Here is a 17,985-nt window from a genome sequence, read left to right on the forward strand (position 1 = left end):
AAACAAATGTGTTATGATAGGGTTGAAATAATGACTTAGAGTTCCACTTAAATTGTTTGTGCTTTTTCTCTTCTGTGTACGTATCAATTGTTCTACTTAAATTGTTTGTGCTTTTTCTCTTCTGTGTACGTATCAATCTGTATCTAGATGGAATTTGGAACTGCTGAATAATCATTACATGTTCGCTGATAAGAAACTCTTTGTACCTTAACCTCATTTGGTAATGCCGATAAGATTACTGCTTGTAGAGCTGCCTATAAATGGCCTTTGAAAGAAGTAAAGGGTGCAGTCCTCTTTTGCCTCGGACTGTGACACAGACATATCTGACTCCGTGTCATCATTCTTATAGAAGCAATAATTTGACAAAGCAATATAAACTTAAAGCAACTTGTTTAAGAGTTGCCCCTAACATTTTGGCGCCCGAACAGGGACTCACCAAGTTGCTACAAGAGGTGGCTGAGCTATGCTGACGGAACGAAAGGACAGGCATTCCGGGAACCACAGATCGAAAACCTGCGCAGGTAAGAAAAAGCTTTATTTTTCTTATATTCTGTGCTCCCCTGATTTCTGCCTATCCGTTCTGTCAGTTATGGTTCTCCTGGTTTTAAAACACCAGCCTCTGTAGTGGTGAGTCTAGAATTACTGCATATTTTAGTTTATATTGCTGGAATTATTTGTTGTCTGTCTGTCTTGTTGAGCAAGTGAATGAGCCTTGTCAAGGATGGTATGAGTTAGAAGGGGATTGCCGAACTAAGCAACGGAATGCGCCCTTACCTCACATAAGTGAACTTGGGGGGTCTGACGCTTATGCTTAACCTCACATCTAACTCATAAACCATAGACGGGTTGAAAGTATAAGCCCTGTCTGCTCCATAAAGCAGGGATAAGAGTGTATGAGAGGGATCCCAGATACGGGGGGGGAATAAGGTCTCCACAAAGTCCGGAGATCTAGTCGGATACCTGGCCACTTAAAGGAATGCTTGTATATGTTGTAGCCGCATTCTTGTATATGTTGTAGCCGCATTCTGGTTTGTTATTGGGCTAGCATATAAAGTAATTATTTGTTATTGGGCTAGCATATAAAGTAATTCGGTTTCAGAAATCTCATCTAGGAGAGGTTTTTAGTATTCTGGCACCCTAGGAGGAAGGCAACGAGGAACTAGTGTAACTTGGTTAAGTGTTTTATATTGTACACTAAGTGTCCCACACGCTACCTAGGCAGGACTGTCAGAATGGGCCAGCAGAATACAAAACCCCGTCAGGGAATTGTGGCGCATTATACGGTGCCACAGATAATTAAAAACATCTGTGGGAAAGATGAAGCGCGGGACTTAAAGGATGTCTTTCGTAAATTTAAGGTGAAAGGAGCAGCGGGTTTAGACCCGGATGTATGGAGTGAAATAGTGAAAAAAATAGTGAAAAAAAGTGAAATAAAAAGGGACAGACAAGGAGAGGTGTTAGAGAAGCAATGGATGAGTCAGGTTCAATGCTTAATTAAGGTTTCAAATAGAGCAAAAGAAGAGGGGTGGAAATATAATCCAGATTGTGATGGTTGGGATATGAAAGACAGAAGAACAAAAAATGTTGAAATTTTAAATAATCTTAGTTCAACCATCCCACCCCCATATACTGACATAGAACGTAAACCACACAAGATATATCCAGTACTTGAGGGGAGAATGGGTACCACCTGATTCTTGTGTATTGCTACAATATGTGGATGATTTATTATTATGCTGCCCGGACAAGGAAACTTACCACCCTTAATTTGTTGCAATTTTTGGCAGAAAAGGGTTGTAAGGTTAATAAGAAAAAGTTGCAGGTGTGTCAGGAAAAAGTTATCTTTTTGGGACATTGTATATCACAGGGTACAAGACATCTCACTGAGGAGAGGGTTCAAGTGATAAAGGGAATGTTACCCCCACGGAATTTCAAACAATTGCGTATGTTTTTAGGTATTGTGTCATATTGTAGACAATGGATACCACATGCTAGTGCTTTGATGCAGCCATTATACGATTGTTTGAAAATTGTACCGTATGTGCTTACAGAAGTAGCGTATGAGTCGTTTGTCACTTTGAAAAAGCTATTAATTTCTGCCCCGGCTATTGGTATTCCAGATTACACTAAGAAATTTAATCTATATGTTGCCGAGATCACTGGACACGCCACAGGTGTTTTGACACAGGCACATGGAAAACAAAGACCAGTCGCTTACTTTTCAGCAGCACTAGATCCAGTGTCCAGAGGTTCACCGTCCTGTGTACGGGCGGTAGCTGCAGTGTCAATCATCATTGATAAATCATCAGAGATTGTCCTAGACAATCCAGTTGTAGTACACACCACACATGACATACATGCAATCTTGTCTCAAGTTCAGCCCAAACACATTTCAATGGCCAGACAACTGAGGTTACAGTGTACTTTACTCTTACCTCCAAATGTCACTTTTCAGCACTGTACAACTTTAAATTTGGCCACCTTTTTGCCTCTTCAGTCACCAGATTTGGCAAGGGGGAATAATAGTGCTAATAAAGAAGGAGATGAGGAAACTGACACCCTTCTGTTTAAAGAGATAGATCAGCACGATTGTTTTCAGCTCATGGAACAGGAGACAATGGGATTCCCACATGTTACAGATACACCGATTTTAAATGCTGAGCACACTTTGTACATAGATGGCAGTAGGTTTGCTGATGACAAGGGTAAATATCACACAGGGTATGCTGTAGTAACTGATACACAGGTGATTGAAGCACAGCCCTTACCAGCCCACATGTCAGCACAGGAAGCAGAATTAAAAGCTTTAGAACAAGCCCTAGAATACTTAAAAGGACGAGAAGGGAATATTTATATTGACTCTGCCTACGCTTATGGTGTAGCGCACGGTTATGGCCACATATGGAGGGCTAGAGGTTATCTGACAGCAGCAGGTACACCTGTAAAACATGGAGAAGAGATTAAGAGAGTCCTGAACAATCTTCAAAAGGTTAAACGAGTGGCCATTATGAAGATGGCGGCACACACGAGAGCAAAAACAATTGAGGCAAAAGGAAATGCATTTGCAGATTTGACTGCAAAACAGGCAGCTCTAGGGGAAGGAAGCCCTGAGACCTTAGCAGCGGTAGAGGTGAGTATCCCAGAACCAACATGGCAGCAGCTGAGTAAATTACAGGAGCAAGCAGGGGAGAAAGATAAGTGGGCCAGGATGGGAGCAGCACCAGACCTTGACAATGTATGGAGGGAAGGAGGCAAAGTATGCCTACCTGCCTCTCTGTACCCAGCAATGGCAGCGGCAGTTCACCTACCCACACACGTCAGTTCCAATTCCATGTATAGGATTGTGAACCAAGGATGGCTCGCCCCTGGATTCAGTAGTACTGCGAGAAAGTACTGTGCAGCCTGCCAAATCTGTCTCCTGAATAACCCAGGACAGAGAGTAAAAACCCCACGAAAACACCAGGTCCGGGCCCAATACCCCTTCCAGAGACTGCAAATTGACTACATACAAATGCCTAAGAGCGGCCCCTTTGAATTTGTCCTCGTGTGTATCGATTTATTTTCAGGTTGGCCTGAAAGCTATCCAGTAAAATCAGCTACAGCTAAAGCCACAGCTAAGAAACTGATCACTGAGTTAATACCTAGGTTTGGTCTTCCTGAAACCATAGAATCAGATGGGGGACACACTTTACAGGAGAAATCATGCAGAATGTGATGACCATGTTAGGGGTTCAACAAAGTTTCCACACCCCTTACCACCCACAGAGTTCAGGATCAGTGGAAAGAGTAAATGGGACAATAAAGTTGAAAATACAAAAAGCCATGCAAGAGTTAAACAAGCCATGGCCAGAATGCTTGCCTTTGGCTTTGTTCTCCATAAGATACACTCCAACAGGGAAAACAGGATTGTCCCCATATGAAATACTTTTTGGGAATGCACCTAGATTAGGTCTATACTTTCCACAGAGTATGCAATTGCAATGTGATAGTTTGACTGCATATGTAATACAATTACAACAACGTCTAACTAAGATCCACAAAAGTGTGTATTCTTCTCTTCCAGACCCTAACTCAATAACAGGTACCCATACGCTGCTACCAGGGGATTATGTATATGTAAAGAAACACACCAGAAAGACATTGGAACCCAGGTTCGAAGGTCCTTATCAAGTACTCTTAACCACAGCCACTTCAGTAAAGCTGGAGGGAAAGCCAACCTGGATACACGCATCACACTGTAAGAAACAACCTGAGAAAACGTCATCATGAAATCTCTACTTTTCTATAGTCTGTTTAAACTTGCCTTTGTACAAGTGTATGCCTGGACTCCTGGTATTAGAGAATTTGAGGTAGAGGAAACCGCAAATTTCCAATGGGTAATAGATGACGAAAAAGTAGCGAATGTTTCAGGATATACAATGGACGAGTACATAGTAGTGGGTAATTTCACAGTCAAAGGACATAGGAAGCCGTTGCACATTGATGAAAACATAGGATAGATAAGGGCAGACCCATCATCAAAGGTAGATATAACGTTTCAATTAAACACTAGTATGGGTTTCACATACAGATGGAGGAAGAAGTAGTTCCCACATTTGAATCATCAATGCTAACACCCGTGCCCCACACTTGTATCAATGTATCAGTATCACAACAAAAGACAAAAGTTAAATTCAATGTAACTTTCCCTGAAATTCCAAAATGTAGGTACAGACGAGCATGGTATGACACTTTACTGGGACTGTCAGGTACAGGGATGGGAATTTTAAACTCGGTCGAAATAGAAGAAATGAACAACAGATGGAAGCATGCAGGGGGACACATAGCTGACAGCTTGACTATCACAAGCAAATGGTTACCCATCACTTTTGAAACCCAACTGCAAGAAATACCCCTATTACAATTTTTGGGAGGGTTAATAAATCACACGATAGGAGCAGAGCTCCAGCTGTGGAATCAAAGTCAACAGTTTGTAAATTTCACACAGTGCTCTTTTAACCTCTTATCCTATCATATACAAATAAATAGGGCCAGGACTGAACTTCAGTAGGGAAATTATCATACCTGGATGAAATATTTTAAGGGTCTAACTGACGATGGTGTATGGTTCCAAGTAAAAGGGGATAAGATAGAATGTGAGGATAAATGGTGTGTAGGAAGGTTTGAAGCATACCGGGTAGCAGATGTAATGGAAATGTGTAAAATAGTGGTCATGCCACTAGTAATTAAAGACGAGTTTTGGTATCCAGAAATATATGGGAAATATGTAGATAAAGGAAACAGAACCCATGATTTAAATCTATGTGAAGGAACTAATAATGGAATGGTATGTGGCAGAAGTTCTCCAGTATATGAACCTTGCTTGTTAAAATACCAAACTAGCATATGCAAAATGCAAAGAACACCGGTAAATGTGAACAATAGATTCATAGAAATAGGACCCCAGCATATTTGTATCATTACCAATGATAACCGCACCATGTCAGCGTTAAATAAATCGGTGCCGTTTGCGGGATGCATAAAAAAAATTAAAACATTACAATGGTGTAACGACACCTATCTTTTTGAACCAGACGCCGATAAGGTATTCTCTTCAGTCTATGAGGTACATAATCTCACTGACACTACACCCTTTATAATTTCTTTAGACCCACTAAAACAGGTTTTGGAACAATCAGAGTTGTTAAGACAACACATAGAAACACTAGAACATACCCTACAGAATAACCTTGTATCTGCAATAATTGACAAAGATAGACTAGTGCATCTTTCCTCACAGATACAACAGGATACTGCACCACATTGGTGGGATATATTTAGTGGAATGTCTTCTACAGCAACCAATACCTTTCACTGGTTGTTAAGTCCAATGGTAATTATTATTTTAATATTAATATCACTTACAATCACAAATATATGTGTATACAGGAAAATAAATAGGAAAATTAGGAGAATAGACAGGGTATACTGATAAATGTATATTGACATCACCCTACTCCCATAAACTCCTCTTCTTGAATTTAAGATGTGAGCAACACCTGGAGGGATGGGATTTTCCCCTCTGACAACCCGTGGTCAGGGATAGTACTCTAGGAAAAGCTGACTAGAACTTGTTCATGAGGACCCAGGGGGAGGGAGAGGATGATGTCAAAGGGGGAAATTGATAGGGTTGAAATAATGACTTAGAGTTCCACTTAAATTGTTTGTGCTTTTTCTCTTCTGTGTACGTATCAATTGTTCTACTTAAATTGTTTGTGCTTTTTCTCTTCTGTGTACGTATCAATCTGTATCTAGATGGAATTTGGAACTGCTGAATAATCATTACATGTTCGCTCGTAAGAAACTCTTTGTACCTTAACCTCATTTGGTAATGCCGATAAGATTACTGCTTGTAGAGCTGCCTATAAAAGGCCTTTGAAAGAAGTAAAGGGTGCAGTCCTCTTTTGCCTCGGACTGTGACACAGACATATCTGACTCCGTGTCATCATTCTTATAGAAGCAATAATTTGACAAAGCAATATAAACTTAAAGCAACTTGTTTAAGAGTTGCCCCTAACAGTTACTTTAAAGCAGAACTTTACCCATAACAACGTGATAAAATAATAATGTTCTTTAGCAGGAAACATACATTCCACATTAATAATTATGCCACCAAAATATTGTGCGCTATAAATTGCCTCCAGCCTTGTTCCTGTTTCTTCTTGTTGGAGGCTGTCCAAAGCCCCAGCAGTAAATCATAAATTAAACCCATCAATTTACCGGTTTCAAAAACAGTTTGATTTGATTGTGTCCTCAACCAAATTGCCAAACCAAATAGCTTTTGTCATAACTGATCACATGCGCAGCACCATGACAGTTGCAGTTCAAACAGAAGCAGCTTCCTTGGCTATAAAGGATAGGAGGGTTTAATTCCGCTTTAAGGCTGTCAGCAGATCGACCTCTACAAACTGAGCATGTGCAGAGTGGGGTGAGACAGTGTATTAGTGGATTTTAAACAGTATAGACACTTTTTTATAATGTTTATACATTTTATTTTTATATAATGTATATATCTGCAAAAGGGGCTCAACCTGAAGTGATCTAGCGGGACCTAATTTTCTGACTAAAGTTCCACTTAAAGGTGTTAAGCAGGTGAATTAACACACTTGCTTTGCCTTACTTAACCAGCTCCTTCCAGCCATTAGCAGAGAATCTTAAGCCGGCCATAGACGTTCAAATCGCGGCCGGTTCAGCAGGGACCAACTGAGCTTTGAACTATGTGTGGGCAGGCTGAATGTACCCAAGTTGATTAACTTGGGTGCAACCAGCCTGTCAGATTTCACATGTGATTATTGCTAGTGGCTATTATAACCACTAGCAGTAATCACAGCAGGGGCGGCTCCCCCCACCTTGCCCCCCCTGCCAGGAGAACACAATGGCTCTGTGATATGGATTCCCCCATCAACACTGACTGTGTTGATGGAGGAATTGTGCGATCTTTGCAGGTTGCAGGAAAGAAAATTGCTCCATCTCCGGTCAGCTTTAGTCTGTTTATTTTCAAATCTTTTCCATGAGAGAAAATGAAGGAAGAGTAATAGTAGTGGGTACGATGGCAGATGGTCCATACCACAGGATTTTGCAAAAAATGTGGATGAAACCATGTCCGCCAGAGTCTACTCAACCAAAATGTTATTTGTCAGTGGCTTCTTCCTTTAAATGACCTATATATCAATTTTATATTTAGTGAAATCGAAAAGTAGACAGGCTACTACTACTTGTGGGTTGTACTAAAAATTGTAGTTCTCCGGCTGTCATGTTAATGCAATGGCTTCAGTGTTATAAGGGTTGATTTACTAAAGGCGAATTGGCTGTTTACTTTGCAAGGGAAGTTGCATTTTGCAACAGAATATGCCCCAGAGTTTACTGAGCATGATGAAATTTCACTTTGCAAAGAATATCAAATTACGTGCCAGAAAAATGAATGATGGAACTCAGCAGCGCTTCAACTTATTGACTAAGTTCTGAGGAAGAGCCCCATGCAAAGTGCAAACTTCCCTTGCAAAGTAAACAGCCTATTTGTCTTTAGTAAATCAACCTCACTGACTCAGAACAAGTATAGAGGTCAGTTCTGACCTTACATGCAGAATATAGTCTCAGATCAGTGATTTAGTGTATTACAACTAGAGAGGAACAGACAACTACCATTCTCAAAGAGATGTCAGTATTTAAAACCTTATTTCCCCCCTTCCTTTAAAAAAAGACATATTGTATTACAAAAATATAGGTAAGACATGCAAAGACATTTGCATGCAGTTTGAAGAGATGTGTATTATGCATTCAACATAGAACACATTTTTAGTTGATGAATAATCTAGGACAACATCTTCAGACAGACAGAGAAGACAACTAGACAGCATATGAAAGGTCAAGGAAATGTTGCTCAAGAAAGAAACTGCTGCAGACCTTGAAAGGTCACTCTCATCAAAAACACTTTTTATAAGTAAGACCTTTTAATGGGTGTGTGCTTGTATGTCTGTTGTACTATCTTTAAGCTGGTGAACGTTCTGGTCTGCCATGGGATTCTGCTTTATTTCATTAACTGCTTGTCTAGATATGATAAGCCGGACACCACAGGCTAGTACCAGGTCATTCTGGGGAAGGATTGGCAGCAGGAAGGCAATGGATGATACAGGAAAACATATTGTTCTTGATTGTTGTGACTCAGTCTTTACAGTATGCTGGAAAGTAATAGGTTGAAACTGAATATATTAACTTTGATGGTTTCCCCTAGAAGGAACCTTTTGAAGATAAAAATATAGGTGCTGATATTGCTTTTCTGATTTGTTTTTATAAAGGTGCAGCCTTTGGAGCTCGTTCTGACAGGAGTTCTGACTAGAGATGAGTTTTGGGTTGACTTTGAGTTTAGCTCAAACCCAAGCTATTGGCTGCTTGCTGTTTGCTGAATGGGTGAACATAATGGCCAGATTTGGCCAGTTTGCCTGTCCGAACCCCTGGCATTTGCAGCCAGAAGTCATTCATTTAGTGGTGGTATTACTGCCACTAAATGTCAACCTCTTTCCCTGGGCCACCCTTCTCATCATTGGTTACTAGCACGATGGCGGCCACCTTCCCCATAACAACCAAAGACAATATGTGGTCATGGCCCCCTATGTCCTTGCAGTCAAAGACACTGGGGGATCTGTAAGCATCATTGGTTGCTAAGATGCAGTCAGATGCATCATAAAAGGTAAAAATGAAGAAACTAAAAATAAATACTGTATGTCTTTCCCCTTTTAGCATAATTTTGGTGTATTGTGATGTTTTTTTAAGGCCTCATACACACTGGGTGTTTGACAAGCGCTTCCAAATGCCTTTTCTCCTGGCAGGAGAAAAGCAGTGTTAAAAACATACCTAAAGCTGTGTTTTACAAATGCACTTAGGTGTGTCAAATGTTTTGGGCGTTCATTCATTCCATTGGTCAGAATATTAATTTAACCACTTAAGGACTGAGCCTCTTTTTGAGATGTGTTGTTGTTAAAAACTGTTTTTTTTTTTTTTTTTGCTAGAAAATTACTTAGAACTCCCAAACATTATACATTTTTTTTCTAACACCCTAGAGAATAAAATGGCGGTCGTTGCAATAGTTTCTGTCACACCGTATTTGTGCAGCATTCAGTCTTATAAGCGCACTTTTTTTGGAAAAAAATACACTTTTTTTAATTAAAAATTAAGACAACAGTAAAGTTAGCCCAATTTTTTTTATATATTGTGAAAGATAATGTTACACAGAGTAAATTGATACCCAACATGTCACGCTTCAAAATTGCGGCCGCTTGTGAAATGGCGACAAACTATTACCCTTAAAAATCTCCATAGGTAACGTTTAAAAAATTCTACAGGTTGCATGTTTTGAGTTACAGAGGAGGTCTAGGGGTAGAATTATTGCTCTTGCTCTACCGATCGCCGCGATTGCTCACATGTGTGGTTTAAAGAAACAAGAAGGGGCGGTGGGACTTTAAATGAGACAGTTGACAGATTGGGGTTTGGGATGAAAATACAATTTATTGCATATGATTCGTACTGATATGTATTACATGTGGAAGGTTTGCCTGTGCATGTGCACCAAGCATGTCCTATATAGATACATGCATAAAAACAAACAATACAAAATACCAGCAATAAGTGACTAACACATATGTCATGTGGAGATTGTACATATTAAAACTGGGAAACACAAAACACCATGATGTAAAAAATGAGTCTAAAAATTGATGCATGGATAATTCATAAAAGTAGGATCCTAAAGAACGCACAGTGGCTGCATCCATCATGGCCGACGTGTTTCTGTGAAATACACTTCTTCAGGGGCGGATGCTCTAGGATTTCTGAAATAACAAAGTATAGTAACATCAGGAAGTAGACTAACTGGTAGCCAGAAAGGACAGCAAGTCAATTTCTGGATATTTACATACGTGGCCAAGCTATGGTGAGGTACAGGTACTGGGTCAAAAGCATTGCCCTTCTCCGGAGCTGAGGCGACAAAGGATCCAACACATGGCAGGCGCAAACAGGCGTCCTCCACTCGGTGCATACCAACTCCTCCATAAGGTGACCAAAAATCCTCAATTGATGGGGAGCATATCTGAAATGGATAAGTGAATCCACTAAGATATACCAAAATTGTTGACTCAAAGTCTCAAACCTTCCATTGACACATGTGTGGTTTGAACACCATTTTCATATGCATTTGCTTCTGCACACGAGCTCGGCGGGACAGGGCGCGTTTAAAAAATAAAAATTCTTATTTATTTTACCTTTTACCTTTTATTTTTTATTTTTACACTGTTCTTTTTTTTAAAAAAAATGGTGTCACTTTTATTCCTATTACAAGGAATGTAAACATCCCTTGTAATATAAAAAAGCATGACAGGACCTCTCATATATACACTAAAATGCAAAAATAAAAAAATAAATAAAAAATGGCCCTTTAAGAGCTATGGGCGGAAGTGACGTTTTGACGTCGCTTTCGCCCTGCAATGATATGGAGACGGGTGGGGACCATCTTCCCCTCACTCATTTCCATACCCAGCAAGGAAGAGGATCCGATCGTCTCCGCCGCTGCCGACGGCTCCGGTAAGCGGGGCCTACCACCGATAAAAGTGATCTCGCGGTGAATCCGCCGCAGAGACCACCATTATCGGAAGGCGGACCGCCGGCCGAAGAAGAGGATACCGGGGTTATGGCAGCTAGCTGCTGCCATAACCAAGATATTCCTCTTCAAAGTTAGGACGTATATCAGCATGTGGCGGTCCAGAAGTGGTTAAAGCACTAAACACGCCCAATGTTTAAAAGTGTTGGGTGTTTTTTTCTGCTGAAACACTCCTCTACTGAACATTCAAGTGATTGTTTCTGCCTGTAAACGCTCCTGCCTCTAAATACCTGTAAACGCCTATGTGTGTATATACCAGTGTTTCTCAACTCCAGGCCTCAAGGTGCCCCAACAGGTCATTTTTTCAGGATTTCCCTCAGATGGAACAGCTGTGGTAATTACTGAGGCAGTGAAAGTGACCAAATCACCTGTGCAAAATAATGGAAAGCCTGAAAACATGACCTGTTGTGGCTCCTTGAGGACTGAAGTTGAGAAACACTGTTATATACACATAAGCTAACATTGAGGCAGAAACCCTTATAAAAAAAAACAACATTTTTGACGCCCAATGTGCATGAGGCCTTAGACAGTAGAGTGTTCAAATAGCAACTTGAAAAATGCGAGACTATAATTGGGATTTGCTAATGTAAGTGCAAGTTCATTTGAATAGGTTAAAATCACACTAGATTGCACCAAAAGTAGTGCATGCACTACTTTTCAAAAACACTGTACTGAATTGCATGGTACTACAGTACAATCCGTTGGAGGCAAACACACTGCGTTTGGGTGTTATTAGGAGTTTATAATGACACCCGCATCCCAGGAAAAGTGAGATGCCAAGCCTGCAGATTATTATAACAAATTAGTCCTGAAACCTGTTAGGCCCCTTTCACACGAGGCGGACTCCGTTTCTACGGAGCCCGCCTCGGTCCGCCGGCTCAGCGGGAGATCTCTCCGTTGATCTCCGCTGAGCCGGCGGATGACAGGTCCCTCTCTGCTCACTGAGCGGGGAGGGGCTTGTCAGGCGCCGCTGCCGCCTATGGAGGGATCGGATGAAAACGGACAGCATGTCCGTTTTCATCAGATCTCACCCAATCCGATCCGCCAGCGACGGACCTGGACGTAGGGCCATCCATCTGCTTTTAGCGGATCTGACCGGGTCGGATGTCAGCGGACATGTCTCCGCTGACATCCGACGCTCCATAGACTAACATGGAGCGCCCGTTCAGGTCCGCCGTCAAAACTGACAGGCGGACCTGAACAGTCCGATCGTGTGAAAGGGGCCTTATAGTCTAATTTCATTCAAGAACAATGTAATATTTTGGGCTTTATTATTATTTATTTTTTTATGAAATGGTACATCAGTTTAAACATTTGACATGTTTTCTATTTTCTGACAGTGAAAATGTTTAATTACATTTTCCACAAACAGTACAAAAGATACACAATCATCAAATGTTTTCTTTTTTTTCTATTGTGAATAAAATATGGGTTTATGAGATTTGCAAATTATTGCATTCTGTTTTTATGTAGATTTTGATTGTTCCAACTTTTTTGGAACTGTGGTTGTATTTCATTATTATTATTTTACAGATAAACATTATTATAGGATGTTTATGACACGCATGCACTGCCCGCTTGCTTTTTAAAGGACAAGTTTACATTTTGTAACATGTTATGTTACACCCATACAAATGTACTGTCCCGCACCCCCCCCCCATCCCCATTTTGTCAGCAAGCGGGGATCTCGTTGGCAAAATCTAAATAAAACGATGTTGTGTGAGACTCCGCCCACCTGGCCGCGTGATTCATTCACAGCATAGGCGTGCGCACAGGGTGTGCCAGGTGTGCCCAGGCACACCCTAATCACACTGTGCAGCACAGATCCCCCCTACTGCCCTGCCCTGGCTCCCCCCCTCCTTCCCCTCGCAGTGCTGCCGGCTTCCCAACTCTCCTCTCCCTCTGGCTGTTGCTGTGGGGATGTTTTAGGATGAGTAGGAGAAGGGGGCGGTAAATATGTAACTTACCGGCCCCTTCTCTTTCATCGTGAGTGATCGGTATTACGTGTTTGAGCTTTGGGGTGCACACCCTAATGCAATAGGCTGCGCACACCTATGATTCACAGTGTTCTGAATGAATGGACTACAACTACAACTAAGGCGTTGGCTTGTAGTTCTCAATGAATTACCATGTCACTGTTGAGCATTGTGGTAGTTCATTGATTCTTCCTGTGATTGTAAAACTGCCTGCCTGTATGATGTATGGGCAGACAGTTTACACTGACAGTCTGCAAGAGACCTGCATGGCATCAGCGATCTGCTGGTCACTGTTGTAATACATTCCAGGCTCTTAAAACAAACAAAAAATGTAAATGTACATTTTTTAACCTGCAACAAAAATGAAAGACCCCTTTCACACTGAGGCAGTTTTCGGGCATTTTAGCGCTAGGAATAACCTCTGAAAAGCACCTAAAAACTGCCTCCCATTCATTGCAATGAGTGCTTCCACACTCGGGCGGTGCGCTTGCAGGATGTTAGAAAAAGTCCTGCAAGCAGCATCTTTGGGGTGTGTTGGGAGCGCTATAAATAGCGCTCCCAAAATTGCCCTGCCCATTGAAATGAATGGGCAATGCTTGCAAAGTACCCTAAAAGTGCTTTGAAAGCACCACAAAACTGGACTTTTTTCCTTTTTTTTTTTTTTAAGGTCACCTTGTCAGGTGACCTTAAAAAAACCACCCCGCCAGCACCCAAAAAGTGCCGCTAAAGCACCGCAAAAACAACCGGTGCTTTAGCTCTGTTTTAGCGGCGCTTCATTGTGAAAGGGGTCTTAAAGCCTGTGGGCAACCCACTAATTCATACATGTATGAGGAGTTGGAATGGTGACTACCCCCCTCTGATTCCACCTGCCTGTGTAAACTAATTTCACCTACTATTTATATCTTTTTTACAACACAGCTGAAAATCTGCAGAATGCTAAGCTTAAAGTGTTACCAAACCCACAACAGTAAAATCTGTCTGTATATGCAGCATAGTATGCTTGTTTTTACTCACTGTGGAACTTAAGTGGTTAATGCTCTGCATTGTGTAAAAAGGCTGTTTGATCCTGTATGCAGAGATCCTTCCCTGTATCTGGGGAAGGCCAGCTAGCACAGGCAGAGTAGCCGACCTGCACATGCTCAGTGGTGTCTTTTATGCTGGAGAGAATAATTACTTATCTCAGAGCTAGCCAGGTCACATGATATTTTTCATCACATATGTGGGCGTGTATACAGGCTGAAGTGGAAATCTCCTCCTTCCTCAACTCTCAGCACTGGAGAAACTGTGCAGTTTATCATGTGGCATACAGATCAGCCAGAAAGGTATATAGCGGCAATATTTTAATGTAAAAAGAAGATTTATAAACTGTGGGCACTGTGTGTGTGTGTGTGTGTGTGTGTGTGTGTGTGTGTGTGTGTGTGTGTGGGGGGGGGGTACAGATGAACTATTTTCAATTTAACTATATTAATTTTACTTTAATGGGTTTAGTAACACTTTAAAGTTTACAACTTGAGCATGCATGTGGCAGATATGTAATATAAATATTTCATATGCACCTTATTAATAGGAAATGCAAATTTAAAAACACATTTATAAAAAAAACAACATTCCCTATAATGTAGTAAACACTGTCAAAAACACATTTATAAAAAAAACAACATTCCCTATAATGTAGTAAACACTGTCATTGGTGTACTGTTTTCGCAGATTCCTTATAGCCACTTCTGAGCATACCTTAGCTATACTTTCATCTTAGATGGGCCTTAAAGAAAAGTATAGTTATTTATATAATATTTTGTGTTTAATATGGTCAAGGCTAAAAAAAAAAAAATCTTAATTTTGTTTAGGGAACCGTAAATGGAAAAAGTCCCATCTGTCATAGCAGCAGACGTACTTGTAGTTTCAATTAACTTTGAGTGTGCTGACTAGCAAACTTGTAGTCCAATTCATATTTCCTACAGCTCTGAAACGGACAGCCCATATGGAGTTCGGGCACAGATTATAGGTGCAATGCTCTGCAGGCTCCTCTGAATAAAATAATAACTGCACATTTTTTGCTGTAAAAACATGTGCGTTTATTTTATTTTTTTTACACAGCTTAAAGGAGTTGTAAAGTCTCATGTTTTTTCACCTTAATGCATTCTATGCATTAAGGTGAAAAACCTTCTGTGCAGCAGTTGCCCCCCAGAGCTCCCCTTTTTCTTACCTGAACCCGATCGTTCCAGCGACAAACACGAGCCCAGCAGCTCCAGCCGATATCTCGGGTCTTCATTGGATAGATTGATAGCAGCAGCAGCCATTGACTCCCGCTGCTGTCAATCAAATCCAGTGACACGGGAGCCAGGGGCCGGGGCCGAGTCCTGCTGTCTGTGTCAATGGACGCAACAGCAGGACCCAGGAGCATGCCCGCACGGGTCCCCCATTGAAAGTGGCTCTCTGTGGGGGCACCCAATAAAGAGGAGGGGCCATGAGCGCATCCAGAAAAGGAGGATTGGGGTCGCTCTGTGCAAAACCCTTGCACAGAGCAGGTAAATAAGACATGTTTGTTATTTAAAAAAAAAAAAAAAGTTTACAATAACTTTAAGTTGGCCTTTAAAAGCTTTCTCCATGGTGTATGACCGCTCTCCCAAAGTCTCTTCCTTTCATTGCTCGACTGGTTGACATTAAGGATGAGCTCCGGCATGTTTGCACAGCCCACGTGTAGAGCCCGCCAGGAAGTCGGCACTGCGCTGCGCTAATCACAGGCAGTGAGACATTTCCCGATCTCTGCAGCCGCGCATCGGGAAAATGTCTCACTGCCTGTGATTAGCGCAGCGCAGTGCCGACTTCCTGGCGGGCTCTGCACGTGGGCGGTGCAAACACGCCGGAGCTCATCCCTAGTTGACATCATAACACGCAGTGCGGGACCAGCAGTCCAGCATTGTACATGAGGACAGAGGAGGCTTGCCAACACCCTGAAGCATGAAAGAGTGGAGGAGTGGGACGAGGAATAAAAAAGATGAGCATTTAAAAGGGTTGTAGTGTCAGAAGGTTTTTTTTATCTTAATGCAATCTATTCATTAGGATAAAAAGCCTTCTGTGTGCAGTAGCCCCCCTCCGCCTCCCTAATATTTACTAATGCCCCATCTCTGTCCAGCGATGTCCACGAGTGTCTTGACTTTCTGGGACTCTCCCTCCTGATTGGCTGAGACACAGCAGCGGTGCTATTGGCTCCCGCTGCTTTCAATCAACGTCAGTTAGCTAATCAGGAGAGAGGGGGCAGGGCCAAACCACAGCTTTATGTCTGAATAGACACAAAGAGCTGCAGCTCCGTTTGGGTGCCCCCATAGCAAGCTGCTTGCTGTGGGGGCACTCAAAGGGAGGGAGGGGCCAGGAGCACAGAAGAATCACTCGAGAAGAGGAGGAGCTTGGCTGCTCTGTGCAAATCCACTGCAACAGAGCAGGTAAGTATACCATGTTTGTTATTTTTATAGATAGAAAAAAAAAAGAGACTTTGCAATCACTTTAACTATGAGTTATAAACAGTGTTTAAAATTAATCTAAAAAACAGACTAAAATGTCACACTAAACAGCGCTAATGTTGAGCAAGATATAGTAAACATGTGGCCAACTACACATGCAAAAAAAAAGTCCTTAAAAAGAAAAAGAAGTGGTGCAGAGTTCAGAGTGTAGTTCATAAAGCGTTCATTAGGTGATGATGGAAACAGTTCCTCAGCGTGCACCTTCCACCGATCACTCCAAATTCCACCCTGTGCGTACACACTCCCCGCAGGGGGTCAAACTCACCAAAGCTAGAGAATAATACAGCCTCCAAGAGAACAGCAATTCACACCACCAGCTGCTGTTAACACCACTCCAGAGGGATCTCATACGTTCAGGGTTCACAATAGGTCAAAAAACAAAGAGAGAGGCGCACATAGCGTAATCCTGTTTTATTGACTAAAAACCCCTTACATCAAATACACACACCCCCCTTCAATAAATATACGTACATCAATGTTCATATTAAACTTGCAATCAGTAAAGCAGATAGTAAGGAGTGTAGGTACTTCACCACAGCAAGCTAATAACGCTACCCAGGGACCGTCAGCCACTTCCTGGTTTGTGTAGTTGGCTAAGGTGGAGCACACACGTCACTTCCTACATCGCGTTTCATCATATCCTGACTTCGAATTTTAAACACTGTTTATAACATTTATGAAGCGATCTTTTTAAACGGCTGCTGTTTCTGCCTTAGGGCTCTAAACCTTTCTTGCATTTTTGCGGATTTGGGTTTTTTCTTATTTTTATTTATATAATTTTGTGTTTGTATTCAGAACAGTATTGTGTCCTGGCGCTGAGTGGTGTATATGTAGGCCTAGTGATAACACCGATTTTTACTTTAACTATGAGGCTCGGTTCACATTGGAACCCACTGCGGATCGCACAGGGACAAATCAGGGCCGATTCTATCCCTGAATTCGGCCCTGAACGGAGCCAAAGACGCACATCGTTTCTGTGCAGTGCACTCCGCAGCCGCACCGGAGATATGTGAACCGGCTCCATAGGGAGCCAGTCACATTCTCCTGCTGTGCGAATTAGATGTGGGGAAACCGCATCTAATTCGCATAGGTGTGAACCCAGCCTTACAGTGAATGGGGTTGGGGGTGCAGTGCTTAACTTACTGGAGTTCAGCTTTAAAGCGTACCTCCACTTTTGTTGATAAAAAAACATTCCCCTCTGTGTGATCGATGTACATTACAAGTTACAATTTTAACAAACTTTGTTGCAGATTCCTACCTTTGGTTACTCTGAAGAAATCTCTGTGCGTTTGTCTGCATC

At 41.8% G+C, this 17,985-nt stretch overlaps 1 protein-coding gene and 1 long non-coding RNA gene across 3 annotated transcripts in view; both read left to right on the plus strand.

The window, feature by feature from the left end:
* Nucleotides 1-17,985, plus strand: part of PDE11A (phosphodiesterase 11A) — a 988,141-nt gene that overhangs the window by 215,779 nt on the left and 754,377 nt on the right. The window lies entirely within an intron of this gene.
* On the plus strand, nucleotides 20-6,467 carry LOC141147782 (uncharacterized). Its single transcript, XR_012245137.1, has 3 exons — nucleotides 20-521; nucleotides 4,064-4,523; nucleotides 5,754-6,467. It is a non-coding gene; the product is annotated as an uncharacterized lncRNA (long non-coding RNA).

The sequence above is a fragment of the Aquarana catesbeiana genome, linkage group LG06 (assembly GCF_042186555.1).
Source record: "Aquarana catesbeiana isolate 2022-GZ linkage group LG06, ASM4218655v1, whole genome shotgun sequence".
Classification (NCBI taxonomy): Eukaryota; Metazoa; Chordata; class Amphibia; order Anura; family Ranidae; genus Aquarana; species Aquarana catesbeiana.